Source organism: Clarias gariepinus, unplaced genomic scaffold (genome assembly GCF_024256425.1).
Source record: "Clarias gariepinus isolate MV-2021 ecotype Netherlands unplaced genomic scaffold, CGAR_prim_01v2 scaffold_29, whole genome shotgun sequence".
Classification (NCBI taxonomy): domain Eukaryota; kingdom Metazoa; phylum Chordata; class Actinopteri; order Siluriformes; family Clariidae; genus Clarias; species Clarias gariepinus.
The window spans coordinates 1182783-1204836 of NW_026520996.1; the positions used below are offsets into that span (position 1 = coordinate 1182783).

At 42.5% G+C, this 22054-nt stretch overlaps 14 non-coding genes across 14 annotated transcripts; 8 read left to right on the forward strand and 6 right to left on the reverse strand.

The window, feature by feature from the left end:
• Window positions 1-721: 721 nt before the first annotated feature.
• Window positions 722-795, reverse strand: trnai-aau (transfer RNA isoleucine (anticodon AAU)). Its single transcript has one exon. It is a non-coding gene; the product is annotated as a tRNA-Ile (tRNA).
• Window positions 796-1431: 636 nt separating this feature from the next.
• On the forward strand, window positions 1432-1504 carry trnaa-agc (transfer RNA alanine (anticodon AGC)). The gene has a single exon. It is a non-coding gene; the product is annotated as a tRNA-Ala (tRNA).
• Window positions 1505-3923: 2419 nt separating this feature from the next.
• On the forward strand, window positions 3924-3996 carry trnaa-agc (transfer RNA alanine (anticodon AGC)). The gene has a single exon. It is a non-coding gene; the product is annotated as a tRNA-Ala (tRNA).
• Window positions 3997-4146: 150 nt separating this feature from the next.
• Window positions 4147-4220, reverse strand: trnai-aau (transfer RNA isoleucine (anticodon AAU)). Its single transcript has one exon. It is a non-coding gene; the product is annotated as a tRNA-Ile (tRNA).
• A 1060-nt stretch (window positions 4221-5280) lies between these two features.
• On the forward strand, window positions 5281-5353 carry trnaa-agc (transfer RNA alanine (anticodon AGC)). Its single transcript has one exon. It is a non-coding gene; the product is annotated as a tRNA-Ala (tRNA).
• A 1071-nt stretch (window positions 5354-6424) lies between these two features.
• On the forward strand, window positions 6425-6497 carry trnaa-agc (transfer RNA alanine (anticodon AGC)). Its single transcript has one exon. It is a non-coding gene; the product is annotated as a tRNA-Ala (tRNA).
• A 150-nt stretch (window positions 6498-6647) lies between these two features.
• trnai-aau (transfer RNA isoleucine (anticodon AAU)) lies at window positions 6648-6721 on the reverse strand. The gene has a single exon. It is a non-coding gene; the product is annotated as a tRNA-Ile (tRNA).
• A 1999-nt stretch (window positions 6722-8720) lies between these two features.
• trnaa-agc (transfer RNA alanine (anticodon AGC)) lies at window positions 8721-8793 on the forward strand. Its single transcript has one exon. It is a non-coding gene; the product is annotated as a tRNA-Ala (tRNA).
• Window positions 8794-8943: 150 nt separating this feature from the next.
• trnai-aau (transfer RNA isoleucine (anticodon AAU)) lies at window positions 8944-9017 on the reverse strand. The gene has a single exon. It is a non-coding gene; the product is annotated as a tRNA-Ile (tRNA).
• Window positions 9018-9653: 636 nt separating this feature from the next.
• On the forward strand, window positions 9654-9726 carry trnaa-agc (transfer RNA alanine (anticodon AGC)). The gene has a single exon. It is a non-coding gene; the product is annotated as a tRNA-Ala (tRNA).
• Window positions 9727-11020: 1294 nt separating this feature from the next.
• On the reverse strand, window positions 11021-11094 carry trnai-aau (transfer RNA isoleucine (anticodon AAU)). The gene has a single exon. It is a non-coding gene; the product is annotated as a tRNA-Ile (tRNA).
• Window positions 11095-13093: 1999 nt separating this feature from the next.
• On the forward strand, window positions 13094-13166 carry trnaa-agc (transfer RNA alanine (anticodon AGC)). The gene has a single exon. It is a non-coding gene; the product is annotated as a tRNA-Ala (tRNA).
• Window positions 13167-13316: 150 nt separating this feature from the next.
• trnai-aau (transfer RNA isoleucine (anticodon AAU)) lies at window positions 13317-13390 on the reverse strand. Its single transcript has one exon. It is a non-coding gene; the product is annotated as a tRNA-Ile (tRNA).
• Window positions 13391-14026: 636 nt separating this feature from the next.
• On the forward strand, window positions 14027-14099 carry trnaa-agc (transfer RNA alanine (anticodon AGC)). Its single transcript has one exon. It is a non-coding gene; the product is annotated as a tRNA-Ala (tRNA).
• Window positions 14100-22054: the final 7955 nt, after the last annotated feature.

Genomic DNA, 22054 nt, shown 5'->3' on the forward strand with positions numbered 1-22054 from the left:
ATTCTGTAAGCTCCTGAGCTTCCCTACTGTTTTGTTACAATTGGGGTGTTAAAACCCAAGCATCTGCTAGAATAGTCCACTATTAAGCAACCTTTAACCAACTGTTCTACCTCAACAACCAAACATTATGAACAAAAGCATTTAAAATTCCACCTTCTCATATTTTGACACACTGACATGAAAATTCCACAGTCAGTTCTAAAAGTGTGAACCATGCTGTAAGCTCCTGAGCCTCCCTCCTGTTTCTTTTACAATTGGGGTGTCAAAACCCAAGCATCTGCTAGAATAGACCACTGTTAAGCAACCTTTAACCAACGGTTCTACCTCAACAACCAAACATCAAATTGCTGCAACTGAAGAGGGGGTTGAAGGGCATGCAGTTAGATGAGGTCATTTGTAGGACTCAAATTTGAGTGAACATGTAATCTTAGTCTTACACTTGAGTATGAAAGTTGCATGATCCGCTCTTGAAGAGCACTGTTAACCTTGTCTAATGCACTGCTTGTCTAATGCACAGAATAGCACTCGCTTAGCATGCGAGAGGTAGCGGGATCGATGCCCGCATTCTCCAGTGTGACCACACAGCCAGACGCTGGGTGCTGTCTATTGTTTCCAGCAGTGACTGGGTTATAGGCCTCCTCTTAGGGAGCAAAAACATGTTTTCAACTGCAGTTCAGGTCAGGAGCACCATCTTTCTTGCTAACATTGAAAATTGTGGTAATGGCCCGTACGGGGATCGAACCCGCGACCTTGGCGTTATTAGCACCACGCTCTAACCAGCTGAGCTAACCGGCCAAGACAATGGACAGTTGGTTTTTCTCAGATCACAAATTACCTAAGGAACATCACCTAGTTCTGCATTTTCACAAGGGGATCAAATGACCACCAATATTAACATAACTAGTCTAGGAACTACACTAGAAGTAATTGACCTTACTTGCTAAAGTAGTGCACTATTAAGCAACCTTTAACCAAATGTTCTACCTCAACAACCAAACATCTTGAACAAAAGCATTAAAAAATCCACCTTCTCATATTTTTTCACACACTGACATGAAAATTCCACAGTCAGTTCTAAAAGTGTGAACCATGCTGTAAGCTCCTGAGCCTCCCTCCTGTTTCTGTTACAATTGGGGTGTTAAAAACCAAGCATCTGCTACAATAGACCACTGTTAAGCAACCTTTAACCAACGGTTCTACCTCAACAACCAAATATCAAATTGCTGCAACTGAAGAGGGGGTTGAAGGGCATGCAGTTAGATGAGGTCATTTGTAGGACTCAAATTCGAGTGAACATGTAATCTTAGTCTTACACTTGAGTATGAAAGTTGCATGATCCGCTCTTGAAGAGCACTGGTAACCTTGTCTAATGCACAGCTTGTCTAATGCACAGAATAAAAAATTTTACAACCCACTGAGCCAGTGTGCTAAGGGGAATTAGCTCAAGTGGTAGAGCGCTCGCTTAGCATGCGAGAGGTAGCGGGATCGATGCCCGCATTCTCCAGTGTGACCACACAGCCAGACGCTGGGTGCTGTCTATTGTTTCCAGCAGTGACTGGGTTATAGCCCTCCTCTTAGGGAGCAAAAACTTGTTTTCAACTGCAGTTTAGGTCAGGAGCACCATCTTTCTTGCTAACATTGAAAACTGTGGCAATGGCCCATACGGGGATTGAACTTGCGACCTTGGCGTTATTAGCACCACGCTCTAACCAGCTGAGCTAACCAGCCAAGACAATGGACTGTTGGTTTTTCTCAGATCACAAATTACCTAAGGAACATCACCTAGTCCTGCATTTTCACAAGGGGATCAAATGACCACCAATATTAACATAACTAGTCTATGAACTACACTAGAAGTAATTGACCTTACTTGCTAGAGTAGTCCACTATTAAGCAACCTTTAACCAACTGTTCTACCTCAACAACAACCAAGCCAGGGGTAGCTCAGTGGATAAGGCATTGGACTACGGTTCGGAAGATCCCAGGTTCAAACCCCATGACCAACAAGCTGCCACTGTTGGGCCCTTGAGCAAGGCCCTTAACCCTCAACTGCTCAGATGTGTAATGAGTTAAAAAAAAAAAAAAATGTAAGTCGCTCTGGATAAGAGCGTCTGCCAAATGCCTAAATGTAAATGTAACAACCAAACATCTTGAACAAAAGCATTAAAAAATCCACCTTCTCATATTTTGACACACTGACATAAAAATTCCACAGTCAGTTCTAAAAGTGTGAGCCATTCTGTAAGGTCCTGAGCTTCCCTACTGTTTTGTTACAATTGGGGTGTTAAAACCCAAGCATCTGCTAGAATAGTCCACTATTAAGCAACCTTTAACCAACTGTTCTACCTCAACAACCAAACATCATGAACAAAAGCATTTAAAATTCCACCTTCTCATATTTTGACACACTGACATGAAAATTCCACAGTCAGTTCTAAAAGTGTGAACCATGCTGTAAGCTCCTGAGCCTCCCTCCTGTTTCTTTTACAATTGGGGTGTCAAAACCCAAGCATCTGCTAGAATAGACCACTGTTAAGCAACCTTTAACCAACGGTTCTACCTCAACAACCAAACATCAAATTGCTGCAACTGAAGAGGGGGTTAAAGGGCATGCAGTTAGATGAGGTCATTTGTAGGACTCAAATTTGAGTGAACATGTAATCTTAGTCTTACACTTGAGTATGAAAGTTGCATGATCCGCTCTTGAAGAGCACTGTTACCCTTGTCTAATGCACTGCTTGTCTAATGCACAGAATAAAAAAATTTACAACCCAGTGAGCCAGTGTGCTAAGGGGAATTAGCCCAAGTGGTAGAGCGCTCGCTTAGCATGCGAGAGGTAGCGGGATCGATGCCCGCATTCTCCAGTGTGACCACACAGCCAGACGCTGGGTGCTGTCTATTGTTTCCAGCAGTGACTGGGTTATAGCCCTCCTCTTAGGGAGCAAAAACATGTTTTCAACTGCAGTTTAGGTCAGGAGCACCATCTTTCTTGCTAACATTGAAAACTGTGGTAATGGCCCGTACGGGGACCTTGGCGTTATTAGCACCACGCTCTAACCAGCTGAGCTAACCGGCCAAGACAATGGACTGTTGGTTTTTCTCAGATCACAAATTACCTAAGGAACATCACCTAGTCCTGCATTTTCACAAGGGGATCAAATGACCACCAATATTAACATAACTAGTCTATGAACTACACTAGAAGTAATTGACCTTACTTGCTAGAGTAGTCCACTATTAAGCAACCTTTAACCAACTGTTCTACCTCAACAACCAAACATCTTGAACAAAATCATTAAAAAATCCACCTTCTCATATTTTGACACACTGACATGAAAATTCCACAGTCAGTTCTAAAAGTGTGAGCCATTCTGTAAGCTCCTGAGCTTCCCTACTGTTTTGTTACAATTGGGGTGTTAAAACCCAAGCATCTGCTAGAATAGTCCACTATTAAGCAACCTTTAACCAACTGTTCTACCTCAACAACCAAACATCATGAACAAAAGCATTTAAAATTCCACCTTCTCATATTTTGACACACTGACATGAAAATTCCACAGTCAGTTCTAAAAGTGTGAACCATGCTGTAAGCTCCTGAGCCTCCCTCCTGTTTCTTTTACAATTGGGGTGTCAAAACCCAAGCATCTGCTAGAATAGACCACTGTTAAGCAACCTTTAACCAACGGTTCTACCTCAACAACCAAACATCAAATTGCTGCAACTGAAGAGGGGGTTGAAGGGCATGCAGTTAGATGAGGTCATTTGTAGGACTCAAATTTGAGTGAACATGTAATCTTAGTCTTACACTTGAGTATGAAAGTTGCATGATCCGCTCTTGAAGAGCACTGTTACCCTTGTCTAATGCACTGCTTGTCTAATGCACAGAATAAAAAATTTTACAACCCACTGAGCCAGTGTGCTAAGGGGAATTAGCTCAAGTGGTAGAGCGCTCGCTTAGCATGCGAGAGGTAGCGGGATCGATGCCCGCATTCTCCAGTGTGACCACACAGCCAGACGCTGGGTGCTGTCTATTGTTTCCAGCAGTGACTGGGTTATAGCCCTCCTCTTAGGGAGCAAAAACATGTTTTCAACTGCAGTTTAGGTCAGGAGCACCATCTTTCTTGCTAACATTGAAAACTGTGGTAATGGCCCGTACGGGGATCGAACCCGCGACCTTGGCGTTATTAGCACCACGCTCTAACCAGCTGAGCTAACCGGCCAGGACAATGGACTGTTGGTTTTTCTCAGATCACAAATTACCTAAGGAACATCACCTAGTCCTGCATTTTCACAAGGGGATCAAATGACCACCAATATTAACATAACTAGTCTATGAACTACACTAGAAGTAATTGACCTTACTTGCTAGAGTAGTCCACTATTAAGCAACCTTTAACCAACTGTTCTACCTCAACAACCAAACATCTTGAACAAAAGCATTAAAAAATCCACCTTCTCATATTTTGACACACTGACTTGAAAATTCCACAGTCAGTTCTAAAAGTGTGAGCCATTCTGTGAGCTCCTGAGCTTCCCTACTGTTTTGTTACAATTGGGGTGTTAAAACCCAAGCATCTGCTAGAATAGTCCACTATTAAGCAACCTTTAACCAACTGTTCTACCTCAACAACCAAACATCTTGAACAAAAGCATTAAAAAATCCACCTTCTCATATTTTGACACACTGACATGAAAATTCCACAGTCAGTTCTAAAAGTGTGAGCCATTCTGTAAGCTCCTGAGCTTCCCTACTGTTTTGTTACAATTGGGGTGTTAAAACCCAAGCATCTGCTAGAATAGTCCACTATTAAGCAACCTTTAACCAACTGTTCTACCTCAACAACCAAACATCATGAACAAAAGCATTTAAAATTCCACCTTCTCATATTTTGACACACTGACATGAAAATTCCACAGTCAGTTCTAAAAGTGTGAACCATGCTGTAAGCTCCTGAGCCTCCCTCCTGTTTCTTTTACAATTGGGGTGACAAAACCCAAGCATCTGCTAGAATAGACCACTGTTAAGCAACCTTTAACCAACGGTTCTACCTCAACAACCAAACATCAAATTGCTGCAACTGAAGAGGGGGTTGAAGGGCATGCAGTTAGATGAGGTCATTTGTAGGACTCAAATTCGAGTGAACATGTAATCTTAGTCTTACACTTGAGTATGAAAGTTGCATGATCCGCTCTTGAAGAGCACTGGTAACCTTGTCTAATGCACAGCTTGTCTAATGCACAGAATAAAAAATTTTACAACCCACTGAGCCAGTGTGCTAAGGGGAATTAGCTCAAGTGGTAGAGCGCTCGCTTAGCATGCGAGAGGTAGCGGGATCGATGCCCGCATTCTCCAGTGTGACCACACAGCCAGACGCTGGTTGCTGTCTATTGTTTCCAGCAGTGACTGGGTTATAGCCCTCCTCTTAGGGAGCAAAAACTTGTTTTCAACTGCAGTTTAGGTCAGGAGCACCATCTTTCTTGCTAACATTGAAAACTGTGGCAATGGCCCATACGGGGATTGAACTTGCGACCTTGGCGTTATTAGCACCACGCTCTAACCAGCTGAGCTAACCGGCCAAGACAATGGACTGTTGGTTTTTCTCAGATCACAAATTACCTAAGGAACATCACCTAGTCCTGCATTTTCACAAGGGGATCAAATGACCACCAATATTAACATAACTAGTCTATGAACTACACTAGAAGTAATTGACCTTACTTGCTAGAGTAGTCCACTATTAAGCAACCTTTAACCAACTGTTCTACCTCAACAACCAAACATCTTGAACAAAAGCATTAAAAAATCCACCTTCTCATATTTTGACACACTGACATGAAAATTCCACAGTCAGTTCTAAAAGTGTGAGCCATTCTGTAAGCTCCTGAGCTTCCCTACTGTTTTGTTACAATTGGGGTGTTAAAACCCAAGCATCTGCTAGAATAGTCCACTATTAAGCAACCTTTAACCAACTGTTCTACCTCAACAACCAAACATTATGAACAAAAGCATTTAAAATTCCACCTTCTCATATTTTGACACACTGACATGAAAATTCCACAGTCAGTTCTAAAAGTGTGAACCATGCTGTAAGCTCCTGAGCCTCCCTCCTGTTTCTTTTACAATTGGGGTGTCAAAACCCAAGCATCTGCTAGAATAGACCACTGTTAAGCAACCTTTAACCAACGGTTCTACCTCAACAACCAAACATCAAATTGCTGCAACTGAAGAGGGGGTTGAAGGGCATGCAGTTAGATGAGGTCATTTGTAGGACTCAAATTTGAGTGAACATGTAATCTTAGTCTTACACTTGAGTATGAAAGTTGCATGATCCGCTCTTGAAGAGCACTGTTACCCTTGTCTAATGCACTGCTTGTCTAATGCACAGAATAAAAAATTTTACAACCCACTGAGCCAGTGTGCTAAGGGGAATTAGCTCAAGTGGTAGAGCGCTCGCTTAGCATGCGAGAGGTAGCGGGATCGATGCCCGCATTCTCCAGTGTGACCACACAGCCAGACGCTGGGTGCTGTCTATTGTTTCCAGCAGTGACTGGGTTATAGCCCTCCTCTTAGGGAGCAAAAACATGTTTTCAACTGCAGTTTAGGTCAGGAGCACCATCTTTCTTGCTAACATTGAAAACTGTGGTAATGGCCCGTACGGGGATCGAACCCGCGACCTTGGCATTATTAGCACCACGCTCTAACCAGCTGAGCTAACCGGCCAAGACGATGGACTGTTGGTTTTTCTCAGATCACAAATTACCTAAGGAACATCACCTAGTCCTGCATTTTCACAAGGGGATCAAATGACCACCAATATTAACATAACTAGTCTATGAACTACACTAGAAGTAATTGACCTTACTTGCTAGAGTAGTCCACTATTAAGCAACCTTTAACCAACTGTTCTACCTCAACAACCAAACATCTTGAACAAAAGCATTAAAAAATCCACCTTCTCATATTTTGACACACTGACATGAAAATTCCACAGTCAGTTCTAAAAGTGTGAGCCATTCTGTAAGCTCCTGAGCTTCCCTACTGTTTTGTTACAATGGGGGTGTTAAAACCCAAGCATCTGCTAGAATAGTCCACTATTAAGCAACCTTTAACCAACTGTTCTACCTCAACAACCAAACATCATGAACAAAAGCATTTAAAATTCCACCTTCTCATATTTTGACACACTGACATGAAAATTCCACAGTCAGTTCTAAAAGTGTGAACCATGCTGTAAGCTCCTGAGCCTCCCTCCTGTTTCTTTTACAATTGGGGTGTCAAAACCCAAGCATCTGCTAGAATAGACCACTGTTAAGCAACCTTTAACCAACGGTTCTACCTCAACAACCAAACATCAAATTGCTGCAACTGAAGAGGGGGTTGAAGGGCATGCAGTTAGATGAGGTCATTTGTAGGACTCAAATTTGAGTGAACATGTAATCTTAGTCTTACACATGAGTATGAAAGTTGCATGATCCGCTCTTGAAGAGCACTGTTACCCTTGTCTAATGCACTGCTTGTCTAATGCACAGAATAAAAAATTTTACAACCCACTGACCCACTGAGCCAGTGTGCTAAGGGGAGTTAGCCCAAGTGGTAGAGCGCTCGCTTAGCATGCGAGAGGTAGCGGGATCGATGCCCGCATTCTCCAGTGTGACCACACAGCCAGACGCTGGGTGCTGTCTATTGTTTCCAGCAGTGACTGGGTTATAGCCCTCCTCTTAGGGAGCAAAAACATGTTTTCAACTGCAGTTTAGGTCAGGAGCACCATCTTTCTTGCTAACATTGAAAACTGTGGCAATGGCCCATACGGGGATTGAACTTGCGACCTTGGCGTTATTAGCACCACGCTCTAACCAGCTGAGCTAACCGGCCAAGACAATGGACTGTTGGTTTTTCTCAGATCACAAATTACCTAAGGAACATCACCTAGTCCTGCATTTTCACAAGGGGATCAAATGACCACCAATATTAACATAACTAGTCTATGAACTACACTAGAAGTAATTGACCTTACTTGCTAGAGTAGTCCACTATTAAGCAACCTTTAACCAACTGTTCTACCTCAACAACCAAACATCTTGAACAAAAGCATTAAAAAATCCACCTTCTCATATTTTGACACACTGACATGAAAATTCCACAGTCAGTTCTAAAAGTGTGAGCCATTCTGTAAGGTCCTGAGCTTCCCTACTGTTTTGTTACAATTGGGGTGTTAAAACCCAAGCATCTGCTAGAATAGTCCACTATTAAGCAACCTTTAACCAACTGTTCTACCTCAACAACCAAACATCATGAACAAAAGCATTTAAAATTCCACCTTCTCATATTTTGACACACTGACATGAAAATTCCACAGTCAGTTCTAAAAGTGTGAACCATGCTGTAAGCTCCTGAGCCTCCCTCCTGTTTCTGTTACAATTGGGGTGTTAAAAACCAAGCATCTGCTACAATAGACCACTGTTAAGCAACCTTTAACCAACGGTTCTACCTCAACAACCAAACATCAAATTGCTGCAACTGAAGAGGGGGTTGAAGGGCATGCAGTTAGATGAGGTCATTTGTAGGACTCAAATTCGAGTGAACATGTAATCTTAGTCTTACACTTGAGTATGAAAGTTGCATGATCCGCTCTTGAAGAGCACTGGTAACCTTGTCTAATGCACAGCTTGTCTAATGCACAGAATAAAAAATTTTACAACCCACTGAGCCAGTGTGCTAAGGGGAATTAGCTCAAGTGGTAGAGCGCTCGCTTAGCATGCGAGAGGTAGCGGGATCGATGCCCGCATTCTCCAGTGTGACCACACAGCCAGACGCTGGGTGCTGTCTATTGTTTCCAGCAGTGACTGGGTTATAGGCCTCCTCTTAGGGAGCAAAAACATGTTTTCAACTGCAGTTCAGGTCAGGAGCACCATCTTTCTTGCTAACATTGAAAATTGTGGTAATGGCCCGTACGGGGATCGAACCCGCGACCTTGGCGTTATTAGCACCACGCTCTAACCAGCTGAGCTAACCGGCCAATACAATGGACAGTTGGTTTTTCTCAGATCACAAATTACCTAAGGAACATCACCTAGTTCTGCATTTTCACAAGGGGATCAAATGACCACCAATATTAACATAACTAGTCTAGGAACTACACTAGAAGTAATTGACCTTACTTGCTAAAGTAGTGCACTATTAAGCAACCTTTAACCAAATGTTCTACCTCAACAACCAAACATCTTGAACAAAAGCATTAAAAAATCCACCTTCTCATATTTTTTCACACACTGACATGAAAATTCCACAGTCAGTTCTAAAAGTGTGAACCATGCTGTAAGCTCCTGAGCCTCCCTCCTGTTTCTGTTACAATTGGGGTGTTAAAAACCAAGCATCTGCTAGAATAGACCACTGTTAAGCAACCTTTAACCAACGGTTCTACCTCAACAACCAAACATCAAATTGCTGCAACTGAAGAGGGGGTTGAAGGGCATGCAGTTAGATGAGGTCATTTGTAGGACTCAAATTCGAGTGAACATGTAATCTTAGTCTTACACTTGAGTATGAAAGTTGCATGATCCGCTCTTGAAGAGCACTGTTAACCTTGTCTAATGCACAGCTTGTCTAATGCACAGAATAAAAAATTTTACAACCCACTGAGCCAGTGTGCTAAGGGGAATTAGCTCAAGTGGTAGAGCGCTCGCTTAGCATGCGAGAGGTAGCGGGATCGATGCCCGCATTCTCCAGTGTGACCACACAGCCAGACGCTGGGTGCTGTCTATTGTTTCCAGCAGTGACTGGGTTATAGCCCTCCTCTTAGGGAGCAAAAACTTGTTTTCAACTGCAGTTTAGGTCAGGAGCACCATCTTTCTTGCTAACATTGAAAACTGTGGCAATGGCCCATACGGGGATTGAACTTGCGACCTTGGCGTTATTAGCACCACGCTCTAACCAGCTGAGCTAACCGGCCAAGACAATGGACTGTTGGTTTTTCTCAGATCACAAATTACCTAAGGAACATCACCTAGTCCTGCATTTTCACAAGGGGATCAAATGACCACCAATATTAACATAACTAGTCTATGAACTACACTAGAAGTAATTGACCTTACTTGCTAGAGTAGTCCACTATTAAGCAACCTTTAACCAACTGTTCTACCTCAACAACCAAACATCTTGAACAAAAGCATTAAAAAATCCACCTTCTCATATTTTGACACACTGACATGAAAATTCCACAGTCAGTTCTAAAAGTGTGAGCCATTCTGTAAGGTCCTGAGCTTCCCTACTGTTTTGTTACAATTGGGGTGTTAAAACCCAAGCATCTGCTAGAATAGTCCACTATTAAGCAACCTTTAACCAACTGTTCTACCTCAACAACCAAACATCATGAACAAAAGCATTTAAAATTCCACCTTCTCATATTTTGACACACTGACATGAAAATTCCACAGTCAGTTCTAAAAGTGTGAACCATGCTGTAAGCTCCTGAGCCTCCCTCCTGTTTCTTTTACAATTGGGGTGTCAAAACCCAAGCATCTGCTAGAATAGACCACTGTTAAGCAACCTTTAACCAACGGTTCTACCTCAACAACCAAACATCAAATTGCTGCAACTGAAGAGGGGGTTAAAGGGCATGCAGTTAGATGAGGTCATTTGTAGGACTCAAATTTGAGTGAACATGTAATCTTAGTCTTACACTTGAGTATGAAAGTTGCATGATCCGCTCTTGAAGAGCACTGTTACCCTTGTCTAATGCACTGCTTGTCTAATGCACAGAATAAAAAAAATTACAACCCACTGAGCCAGTGTGCTAAGGGGAATTAGCCCAAGTGGTAGAGCGCTCGCTTAGCATGCGAGAGGTAGCGGGATCGATGCCCGCATTCTCCAGTGTGACCACACAGCCAGACGCTGGGTGCTGTCTATTGTTTCCAGCAGTGACTGGGTTATAGCCCTCCTCTTAGGGAGCAAAAACATGTTTTCAACTGCAGTTTAGGTCAGGAGCACCATCTTTCTTGCTAACATTGAAAACTGTGGTAATGGCCCGTACGGGGATCGAACCCGCGACCTTGGCATTATTAGCACCACGCTCTAACCAGCTGAGCTAACCGGCCAAGACGATGGACTGTTGGTTTTTCTCAGATCACAAATTACCTAAGGAACATCACCTAGTCCTGCATTTTCACAAGGGGATCAAATGACCACCAATATTAACATAACTAGTCTATGAACTACACTAGAAGTAATTGACCTTACTTGCTAGAGTAGTCCACTATTAAGCAACCTTTAACCAACTGTTCTACCTCAACAACCAAACATCTTGAACAAAAGCATTAAAAAATCCACCTTCTCATATTTTGACACACTGACATGAAAATTCCACAGTCAGTTCTAAAAGTGTGAGCCATTCTGTAAGCTCCTGAGCTTCCCTACTGTTTTGTTACAATGGGGGTGTTAAAACCCAAGCATCTGCTAGAATAGTCCACTATTAAGCAACCTTTAACCAACTGTTCTACCTCAACAACCAAACATCATGAACAAAAGCATTTAAAATTCCACCTTCTCATATTTTGACACACTGACATGAAAATTCCACAGTCAGTTCTAAAAGTGTGAACCATGCTGTAAGCTCCTGAGCCTCCCTCCTGTTTCTTTTACAATTGGGGTGTCAAAACCCAAGCATCTGCTAGAATAGACCACTGTTAAGCAACCTTTAACCAACGGTTCTACCTCAACAACCAAACATCAAATTGCTGCAACTGAAGAGGGGGTTGAAGGGCATGCAGTTAGATGAGGTCATTTGTAGGACTCAAATTTGAGTGAACATGTAATCTTAGTCTTACACATGAGTATGAAAGTTGCATGATCCGCTCTTGAAGAGCACTGTTACCCTTGTCTAATGCACTGCTTGTCTAATGCACAGAATAAAAAATTTTACAACCCACTGACCCACTGAGCCAGTGTGCTAAGGGGAGTTAGCCCAAGTGGTAGAGCGCTCGCTTAGCATGCGAGAGGTAGCGGGATCGATGCCCGCATTCTCCAGTGTGACCACACAGCCAGACGCTGGGTGCTGTCTATTGTTTCCAGCAGTGACTGGGTTATAGCCCTCCTCTTAGGGAGCAAAAACATGTTTTCAACTGCAGTTTAGGTCAGGAGCACCATCTTTCTTGCTAACATTGAAAACTGTGGCAATGGCCCATACGGGGATTGAACTTGCGACCTTGGCGTTATTAGCACCACGCTCTAACCAGCTGAGCTAACCGGCCAAGACAATGGACTGTTGGTTTTTCTCAGATCACAAATTACCTAAGGAACATCACCTAGTCCTGCATTTTCACAAGGGGATCAAATGACCACCAATATTAACATAACTAGTCTATGAACTACACTAGAAGTAATTGACCTTACTTGCTAGAGTAGTCCACTATTAAGCAACCTTTAACCAACTGTTCTACCTCAACAACCAAACATCTTGAACAAAAGCATTAAAAAATCCACCTTCTCATATTTTGACACACTGACATGAAAATTCCACAGTCAGTTCTAAAAGTGTGAGCCATTCTGTAAGGTCCTGAGCTTCCCTACTGTTTTGTTACAATTGGGGTGTTAAAACCCAAGCATCTGCTAGAATAGTCCACTATTAAGCAACCTTTAACCAACTGTTCTACCTCAACAACCAAACATCATGAACAAAAGCATTTAAAATTCCACCTTCTCATATTTTGACACACTGACATGAAAATTCCACAGTCAGTTCTAAAAGTGTGAACCATGCTGTAAGCTCCTGAGCCTCCCTCCTGTTTCTGTTACAATTGGGGTGTTAAAAACCAAGCATCTGCTACAATAGACCACTGTTAAGCAACCTTTAACCAACGGTTCTACCTCAACAACCAAACATCAAATTGCTGCAACTGAAGAGGGGGTTGAAGGGCATGCAGTTAGATGAGGTCATTTGTAGGACTCAAATTCGAGTGAACATGTAATCTTAGTCTTACACTTGAGTATGAAAGTTGCATGATCCGCTCTTGAAGAGCACTGGTAACCTTGTCTAATGCACAGCTTGTCTAATGCACAGAATAAAAAATTTTACAACCCACTGAGCCAGTGTGCTAAGGGGAATTAGCTCAAGTGGTAGAGCGCTCGCTTAGCATGCGAGAGGTAGCGGGATCGATGCCCGCATTCTCCAGTGTGACCACACAGCCAGACGCTGGGTGCTGTCTATTGTTTCCAGCAGTGACTGGGTTATAGGCCTCCTCTTAGGGAGCAAAAACATGTTTTCAACTGCAGTTCAGGTCAGGAGCACCATCTTTCTTGCTAACATTGAAAATTGTGGTAATGGCCCGTACGGGGATCGAACCCGCGACCTTGGCGTTATTAGCACCACGCTCTAACCAGCTGAGCTAACCGGCCAATACAATGGACAGTTGGTTTTTCTCAGATCACAAATTACCTAAGGAACATCACCTAGTTCTGCATTTTCACAAGGGGATCAAATGACCACCAATATTAACATAACTAGTCTAGGAACTACACTAGAAGTAATTGACCTTACTTGCTAAAGTAGTGCACTATTAAGCAACCTTTAACCAAATGTTCTACCTCAACAACCAAACATCTTGAACAAAAGCATTAAAAAATCCACCTTCTCATATTTTTTCACACACTGACATGAAAATTCCACAGTCAGTTCTAAAAGTGTGAACCATGCTGTAAGCTCCTGAGCCTCCCTCCTGTTTCTGTTACAATTGGGGTGTTAAAAACCAAGCATCTGCTAGAATAGACCACTGTTAAGCAACCTTTAACCAACGGTTCTACCTCAACAACCAAACATCAAATTGCTGCAACTGAAGAGGGGGTTGAAGGGCATGCAGTTAGATGAGGTCATTTGTAGGACTCAAATTCGAGTGAACATGTAATCTTAGTCTTACACTTGAGTATGAAAGTTGCATGATCCGCTCTTGAAGAGCACTGTTAACCTTGTCTAATGCACAGCTTGTCTAATGCACAGAATAAAAAATTTTACAACCCACTGAGCCAGTGTGCTAAGGGGAATTAGCTCAAGTGGTAGAGCGCTCGCTTAGCATGCGAGAGGTAGCGGGATCGATGCCCGCATTCTCCAGTGTGACCACACAGCCAGACGCTGGGTGCTGTCTATTGTTTCCAGCAGTGACTGGGTTATAGCCCTCCTCTTAGGGAGCAAAAACTTGTTTTCAACTGCAGTTTAGGTCAGGAGCACCATCTTTCTTGCTAACATTGAAAACTGTGGCAATGGCCCATACGGGGATTGAACTTGCGACCTTGGCGTTATTAGCACCACGCTCTAACCAGCTGAGCTAACCGGCCAAGACAATGGACTGTTGGTTTTTCTCAGATCACAAATTACCTAAGGAACATCACCTAGTCCTGCATTTTCACAAGGGGATCAAATGACCACCAATATTAACATAACTAGTCTATGAACTACACTAGAAGTAATTGACCTTACTTGCTAGAGTAGTCCACTATTAAGCAACCTTTAACCAACTGTTCTACCTCAACAACCAAACATCTTGAACAAAAGCATTAAAAAATCCACCTTCTCATATTTTGACACACTGACATGAAAATTCCACAGTCAGTTCTAAAAGTGTGAGCCATTCTGTAAGGTCCTGAGCTTCCCTACTGTTTTGTTACAATTGGGGTGTTAAAACCCAAGCATCTGCTAGAATAGTCCACTATTAAGCAACCTTTAACCAACTGTTCTACCTCAACAACCAAACATCATGAACAAAAGCATTTAAAATTCCACCTTCTCATATTTTGACACACTGACATGAAAATTCCACAGTCAGTTCTAAAAGTGTGAACCATGCTGTAAGCTCCTGAGCCTCCCTCCTGTTTCTTTTACAATTGGGGTGTCAAAACCCAAGCATCTGCTAGAATAGACCACTGTTAAGCAACCTTTAACCAACGGTTCTACCTCAACAACCAAACATCAAATTGCTGCAACTGAAGAGGGGGTTAAAGGGCATGCAGTTAGATGAGGTCATTTGTAGGACTCAAATTTGAGTGAACATGTAATCTTAGTCTTACACTTGAGTATGAAAGTTGCATGATCCGCTCTTGAAGAGCACTGTTACCCTTGTCTAATGCACTGCTTGTCTAATGCACAGAATAAAAAAAATTACAACCCACTGAGCCAGTGTGCTAAGGGGAATTAGCCCAAGTGGTAGAGCGCTCGCTTAGCATGCGAGAGGTAGCGGGATCGATGCCCGCATTCTCCAGTGTGACCACACAGCCAGACGCTGGGTGCTGTCTATTGTTTCCAGCAGTGACTGGGTTATAGCCCTCCTCTTAGGGAGCAAAAACATGTTTTCAACTGCAGTTTAGGTCAGGAGCACCATCTTTCTTGCTAACATTGAAAACTGTGGTAATGGCCCGTACGGGGACCTTGGCGTTATTAGCACCACGCTCTAACCAGCTGAGCTAACCGGCCAAGACAATGGACTTTTGGTTTTTCTTAGATCACAAATTACCTAAGGAACATCACCTAGTCCTGCATTTTCACAAGGGGATCAAATGACCACCAATATTAACATAACTAGTCTATGAACTACACTAGAAGTAATTGACCTTACTTGCTAGAGTAGTGCACTATTAAGCAACCTTTAACCAACTGTTCTACCTCAACAACCAAACATCTTGAACAAAAGCATTAAAAAATCCACCTTCTCATATTTTGACACACTGACATGAAAATTCCACAGTCAGGTCTAAAAGTGTGAGCCATTCTGTAAGCTCCTGAGCTTCCCTACTGTTTTGTTACAATTGGGGTGTTAAAACCCAAGCATCTGCTAGAATAGTCCACTATTAAGCAACCTTTAACCAACTGTTCTACCTCAACAACCAAACATCTTGAACAAAAGCATTTAAAATTCCACCTTCTCATATTTTGACACACTGACATGAAAATTCCACAGTCAGGTCTAAAAGTGTGAGCCATTCTGTAAGCTCCTGAGCTTCCCTACTGTTTTGTTACAATTGGGGTGTTAAAACCCAAGCATCTGCTAGAATAGTCCACTATTAAGCAACCTTTAACCAACTGTTCTACCTCAACAACCAAACATCATGAACAAAAGCATTTAAAATTCCACCTTCTCATATTTTGACACACTGACATGAAAATTCCACAGTCAGTTCTAAAAGTGTGAACCATGCTGTAAGCTCCTGAGCCTCTTTCCTGTTTCTTTTACAATTGGGGTGTCAAAACCCAAGCATCTGCTAGAATAGACCACTGTTAAGCAACCTTTAACCAACGGTTCTACCTCAACAACCAAACATCAAATTGCTGCAACTGAAGAGGGGGTTGAAGGGCATGCAGTTAGATGAGGTCATTTGTAGGACTCAAATTTGAGTGAACATGTAATCTTAGTCTTACACTTGAGTATGAAAGTTGCATGATCCGCTCTTGAAGAGCACTGTTACCCTTGTCTAATGCACTGCTTGTCTAATGCACAGAATAAAAAATTTTACAACCCACTGAGCCAGTGTGCTAAGGGGAATTAGCCCAAGTGGTAGAGCGCTTGCTTAGCATGCGAGAGGTAGCGGGATTGATGCCCGCATTCTCCAGTGTGACCACACAGCCAGACGCTGGATGCTGTCTATTGTTTCCAGCAGTGACTGGGTTATAGCCCTCCTCTTAGGGAGCAAAAACATGTTTTCAACTGCAGTTTAGGTCAGGATCACCATCTTTCTTGCTAACATTGAAAACTGTGGTAATGGCCCGTACGGGGACCTTGGCGTTATTAGCACCACGCTCTAACCAGCTGAGCTAACCGGCCAAGACAATGGACTGCTGGTTTTTCTTAGATCACAAATTACCTAAGGAACATCACCTAGTCCTGCATTTTCACAAGGGGATCAAATGACCACCAATATTAACATAACTAGTCTATGAACTACACTAGAAGTAATTGACCTTACTTGCTAGAGTAGTGCACTATTAAGCAACCTTTAACCAACTGTTCTACCTCAACAACCAAACATCTTGAACAAAAGCATTAAAAAATCCACCTTCTCATATTTTGACACACTGACATGAAAATTCCACAGTCAGGTCTAAAAGTGTGAGCCATTCTGTAAGCTCCTGAGCTTCCCTACTGTTTTGTTACAATTGGGTTGTTAAAACCCAAGCATCTGCTAGAATAGTCCACTATTAAGCAACCTTTAACCAACTGTTCTACCTCAACAACCAAACATTATGAACAAAAGCATTTAAAATTCCACCTTCTCATATTTTGACACACTGACATGAAAATTCCACAGTCAGTTCTAAAAGTGTGAACCATGCTGTAAGCTCCTGAGCCTCCCTCCTGTTTCTTTTACAATTGGGGTGTCAAAACCCAAGCATCTGCTAGAATAGACCACTGTTAAGCAACCTTTAACCAACGGTTCTACCTCAACAACCAAACATCAAATTGCTGCAACTGAAGAGGGGGTTGAAGGGCATGCAGTTAGATGAGGTCATTTGTAGGACTCAAATTTGAGTGAACATGTAATCTTAGTCTTACACTTGAGTATGAAAGTTGCATGATCCGCTCTTGAAGAGCACTGTTAACCTTGTCTAATGCACTGCTTGTCTAATGCACAGAATAAAAAATTTTACAACCCACTGAGCCAGTGTGCTAAGGGGAATTAGATCAAGTGGTAGAGCGCTCGCTTAGCATGCGAGAGGTAGCGGGATCGATGCCCGCATTCTCCAGTGTGACCACACAGCCAGACGCTGGGTGCTGTCTATTGTTTCCAGCAGTGACTGGGTTATAGCTCTCCTCTTAGGGAGCAAAAACATGTTTTCAACTGCAGTTTAGGTCAGGAGCACCATCTTTCTTGCTAACATTGAAAACTGTGGTAATGGCCCGTACAGGGATCGAACCCACAACCTTGGCGTTATTAGCACCACGCTCTAACCAGCTGAGCTAACCGGCCAAGACAATGGACTGTTGGTTTTTCTCAGATCACAAATTACCTAAGGAACATCACCTAGTCCTGCATTTTCACAAGGGGATCAAATGACCACCAATATTAACATAACTAGTCTATGAACTACACTAGAAGTAATTGACCTTACTTGCTAGAGTAGTCCACTATTAAGCAACCTTTAACCAACTGTTCTACCTCAACAACCAAACATCTTGAACAAAAGCATTAAAAAATCCACCTTCTCATATTTTGACACACTGACATGAAAATTCCACAGTCAGTTCTAAAAGTGTGAGCCATTCTGTAAGCTCCTGAGCTTCCCTACTGTTTTGTTACAATTGGGGTGTTAAAACCCAAGCATCTGCTAGAATAGTCCACTATTAAGCAACCTTTAACCAACTGTTCTACCTCAACAACCAAACATCATGAACAAAAGCATTTAAAATTCCACCTTCTCATATTTTGACACACTGACATGAAAATTCCACACTCAGTTCTAAAAGTGTGAACCATGCTGTAAGCTCCTGAGCCTCCCTCCTGTTTCTTTTACAATTGGGGTGTCAAAACCCAAGCATCTGCTAGAATAGACCACTGTTAAGCAACCTTTAACCAACGGTTCTACCTCAACAACCAAACATCAAATTGCTGCAACTGAAGAGGGGGTTGAAGGGCATGCAGTTAGATGAGGTCATTTGTAGGACTCAAATTTGAGTGAACATGTAATCTTAGTCTTACACTTGAGTATGAAAGTTGCATGATCCGCTCTTGAAGAGCACTGTTACCCTTGTCTAATGCACTGCTTGTCTAATGCACAGAATAAAAAATTTTACAACCCACTGAGCCAGTGTGCTAAGGGGAATTAGCCCAAGTGGTAGAGCGCTCGCTTAGCATGCGAGAGGTAGCGGGATCGATGCCCGCATTCTCCAGTGTGACCACACAGCCAGACGCTGGGTGCTGTCTATTGTTTCCAGCAGTGACTGGGTTATAGCCCTCCTCTTAGGGAGCAAAAACATGTTTTCAACTGCAGTTTAGGTCAGGAGCACCATCTTTCTTGCTAACATTGAAAACTGTGGTAATGGCCCGTACGGGGACCTTGGCGTTATTAGCACCACACTCTAACCAGCTGAGCTAACCGGCCAAGACAATGGACTGTTGGTTTTTCTTAGATCACAAATTACCTAAGGAACATCACCTAGTCCTGCATTTTCACAAGGGGATCAAATGACCACCAATATTAACATAACTAGTCTATGAACTACACTAGAAGTAATTGACCTTACTTGCTAGAGTAGTGCACTATTAAGCAACCTTTAACCAACTGTTCTACCTCAACAACCAAACATCTTGAACAAAAGCATTAAAAAATCCACCTTCTCATATTTTGACACACTGACATGAAAATTCCACAGTCAGGTCTAAAAGTGTGAGCCATTCTGTAAGCTCCTGAGCTTCCCTACTGTTTTGTTACAATTGGGGTGTTAAAACCCAAGCATCTGCTAGAATAGTCCACTATTAAGCAACCTTTAACCAACTGTTCTACCTCAACAACCAAACATTATGAACAAAAGCATTTAAAATTCCACCTTCTCATATTTTGACACACTGACATGAAAATTCCACAGTCAGTTCTAAAAGTGTGAACCATGCTGTAAGCTCCTGAGCCTCCCTCCTGTTTCTTTTACAATTGGGGTGTCAAAACCCAAGCATCTGCTAGAATAGACCACTGTTAAGCAACCTTTAACCAACGGTTCTACCTCAACAACCAAACATCAAATTGCTGCAACTGAAGAGGGGGTTGAAGGGCATGCAGTTAGATGAGGTCATTTGTAGGACTCAAATTTGAGTGAACATGTAATCTTAGTCTTACACTTGAGTATGAAAGTTGCATGATCCGCTCTTGAAGAGCACTGTTACCCTTGTCTAATGCACTGCTTGTCTAATGCACAGAATAAAAAATTTTACAACCCACTGAGCCAGTGTGCTAAGGGGAATTAGCCCAAGTGGTAGAGCGCTCGCTTAGCATGCGAGAGGTAGCGGGATCGATGCCCGCATTCTCCAGTGTGACCACACAGCCAGACGCTGGGTGCTGTCTATTGTTTCCAGCAGTGACTGGGTTATAGCCCTCCTCTTAGGGAGCAAAAACATGTTTTCAACTGCAGTTTAGGTCAGGAGCACCATCTTTCTTGCTAACATTGAAAACTGTGGTAATGGCCCGTACGGGGACCTTGGTGTTATTAGCACCACGCTCTAACCAGCTGAGCTAACCGGCCAAGACAATGGACTGTTGGTTTTTCTTAGATCACAAATTACCTAAGGAACATCACCTAGTCCTGCATTTTCACAAGGGGATCAAATGACCACCAATATTAACATAACTAGTCTATGAACTACACTAGAAGTAATTGACCTTACTTGCTAGAGTAGTGCACTATTAAGCAACCTTTAACCAACTGTTCTACCTCAACAACCAAACATCTTGAACAAAAGCATTAAAAAATCCACCTTCTCATATTTTGACACACTGACATGAAAATTCCACAGTCAGGTCTAAAAGTGTGAGCCATTCTGTAAGCTCCTGAGCTTCCCTACTGTTTTGTTACAATTGGGGTGTTAAAAACCAAGCATCTGCTAGAATAGTCCACTATTAAGCAACCTTTAACCAACTGTTCTACCTCAACAACCAAACATTATGAACAAAAGCATTTAAAATTCCACCTTCTCATATTTTGACACACTGACATGAAAATTCCACAGTCAGTTCTAAAAGTGTGAACCATGCTGTAAGCTCCTGAGCCTCCCTCCTGTTTCTTTTACAATTGGGGTGTCAAAACCCAAGCATCTGCTAGAATAGACCACTGTTAAGCAACCTTTAACCAACGGTTCTACCTCAACAACCAAACATCAAATTGCTGCAACTGAAGAGGGGGTTGAAGGGCATGCAGTTAGATGAGGTCATTTGTAGGACTCAAATTTGAGTGAACATGTAATCTTAGTCTTACACTTGAGTATGAAAGTTGCATGATCCGCTCTTGAAGAGCACTGTTAACCTTGTCTAATGCACTGCTTGTCTAATGCACAGAATAAAAAAATTTACAACCCACTGAGCCAGTGTGCTAAGGGGAATTAGATCAAGTGGTAGAGCGCTCGCTTAGCATGCGAGAGGTAGCGGGATCGATGCCCGCATTCTCCAGTGTGACCACACAGCCAGACGCTGGGTGCTGTCTATTGTTTCCAGCAGTGACTGGTTTATAGCCCTCCTCTTAGGGAGCAAAAACATGTTTTCAACTGCAGTTTAGGTCAGGAGCACCATCTTTCTTGCTAACATTGAAAACTGTGGTAATGGCCCGTACAGGGATCGAACCCGCGACCTTGGCGTTATTAGCACCACACTCTAACCAGCTGAGCTAACCGGCCAAGACAATGGACTGTTGGTTTTTCTCAGATCACAAATTACCTAAGGAACATCACCTAGTCCTGCATTTTCACAAGGGGATCAAATGACCACCAATATTAACATAACTAGTCTATGAACTACACTAGAAGTAATTGACCTTACTTGCTAGAGTAGTCCACTATTAAGCAACCTTTAACCAACTGTTCTACCTCAACAACCAAACATCTTAAACAAAAGCATTAAAAAATCCACCTTCTCATATTTTGACACACTGACATGAAAATTCCACAGTCAGTTCTAAAAGTGTGAGCCATTCTGTAAGCTCCTGAGCTTCCCTACTGTTTTGTTACAATTGGGGTGTTAAAACCCAAGCATCTGCTAGAATAGTCCACTATTAAGCAACCTTTAACCAACTGTTCTACCTCAACAACCAAACATTATGAACAAAAGCATTTAAAATTCCACCTTCTCATATTTTGACACACTGACATGAAAATTCCACAGTCAGTTCTAAAAGTGTGAACCATGCTGTAAGCTCCTGAGCCTCCCTCCTGTTTCTTTTACAATTGGGGTGTCAAAACCGAAGCATCTGCTAGAATAGACCACTGTTAAGCAACCTTTAACCGACGGTTCTACCTCAACAACCAAACATCGGCCAAGACAATGGACTGTTGGTTTTTCTCAGATCACAAATTACCTAAGGAACATCACCTAGTCCTGCA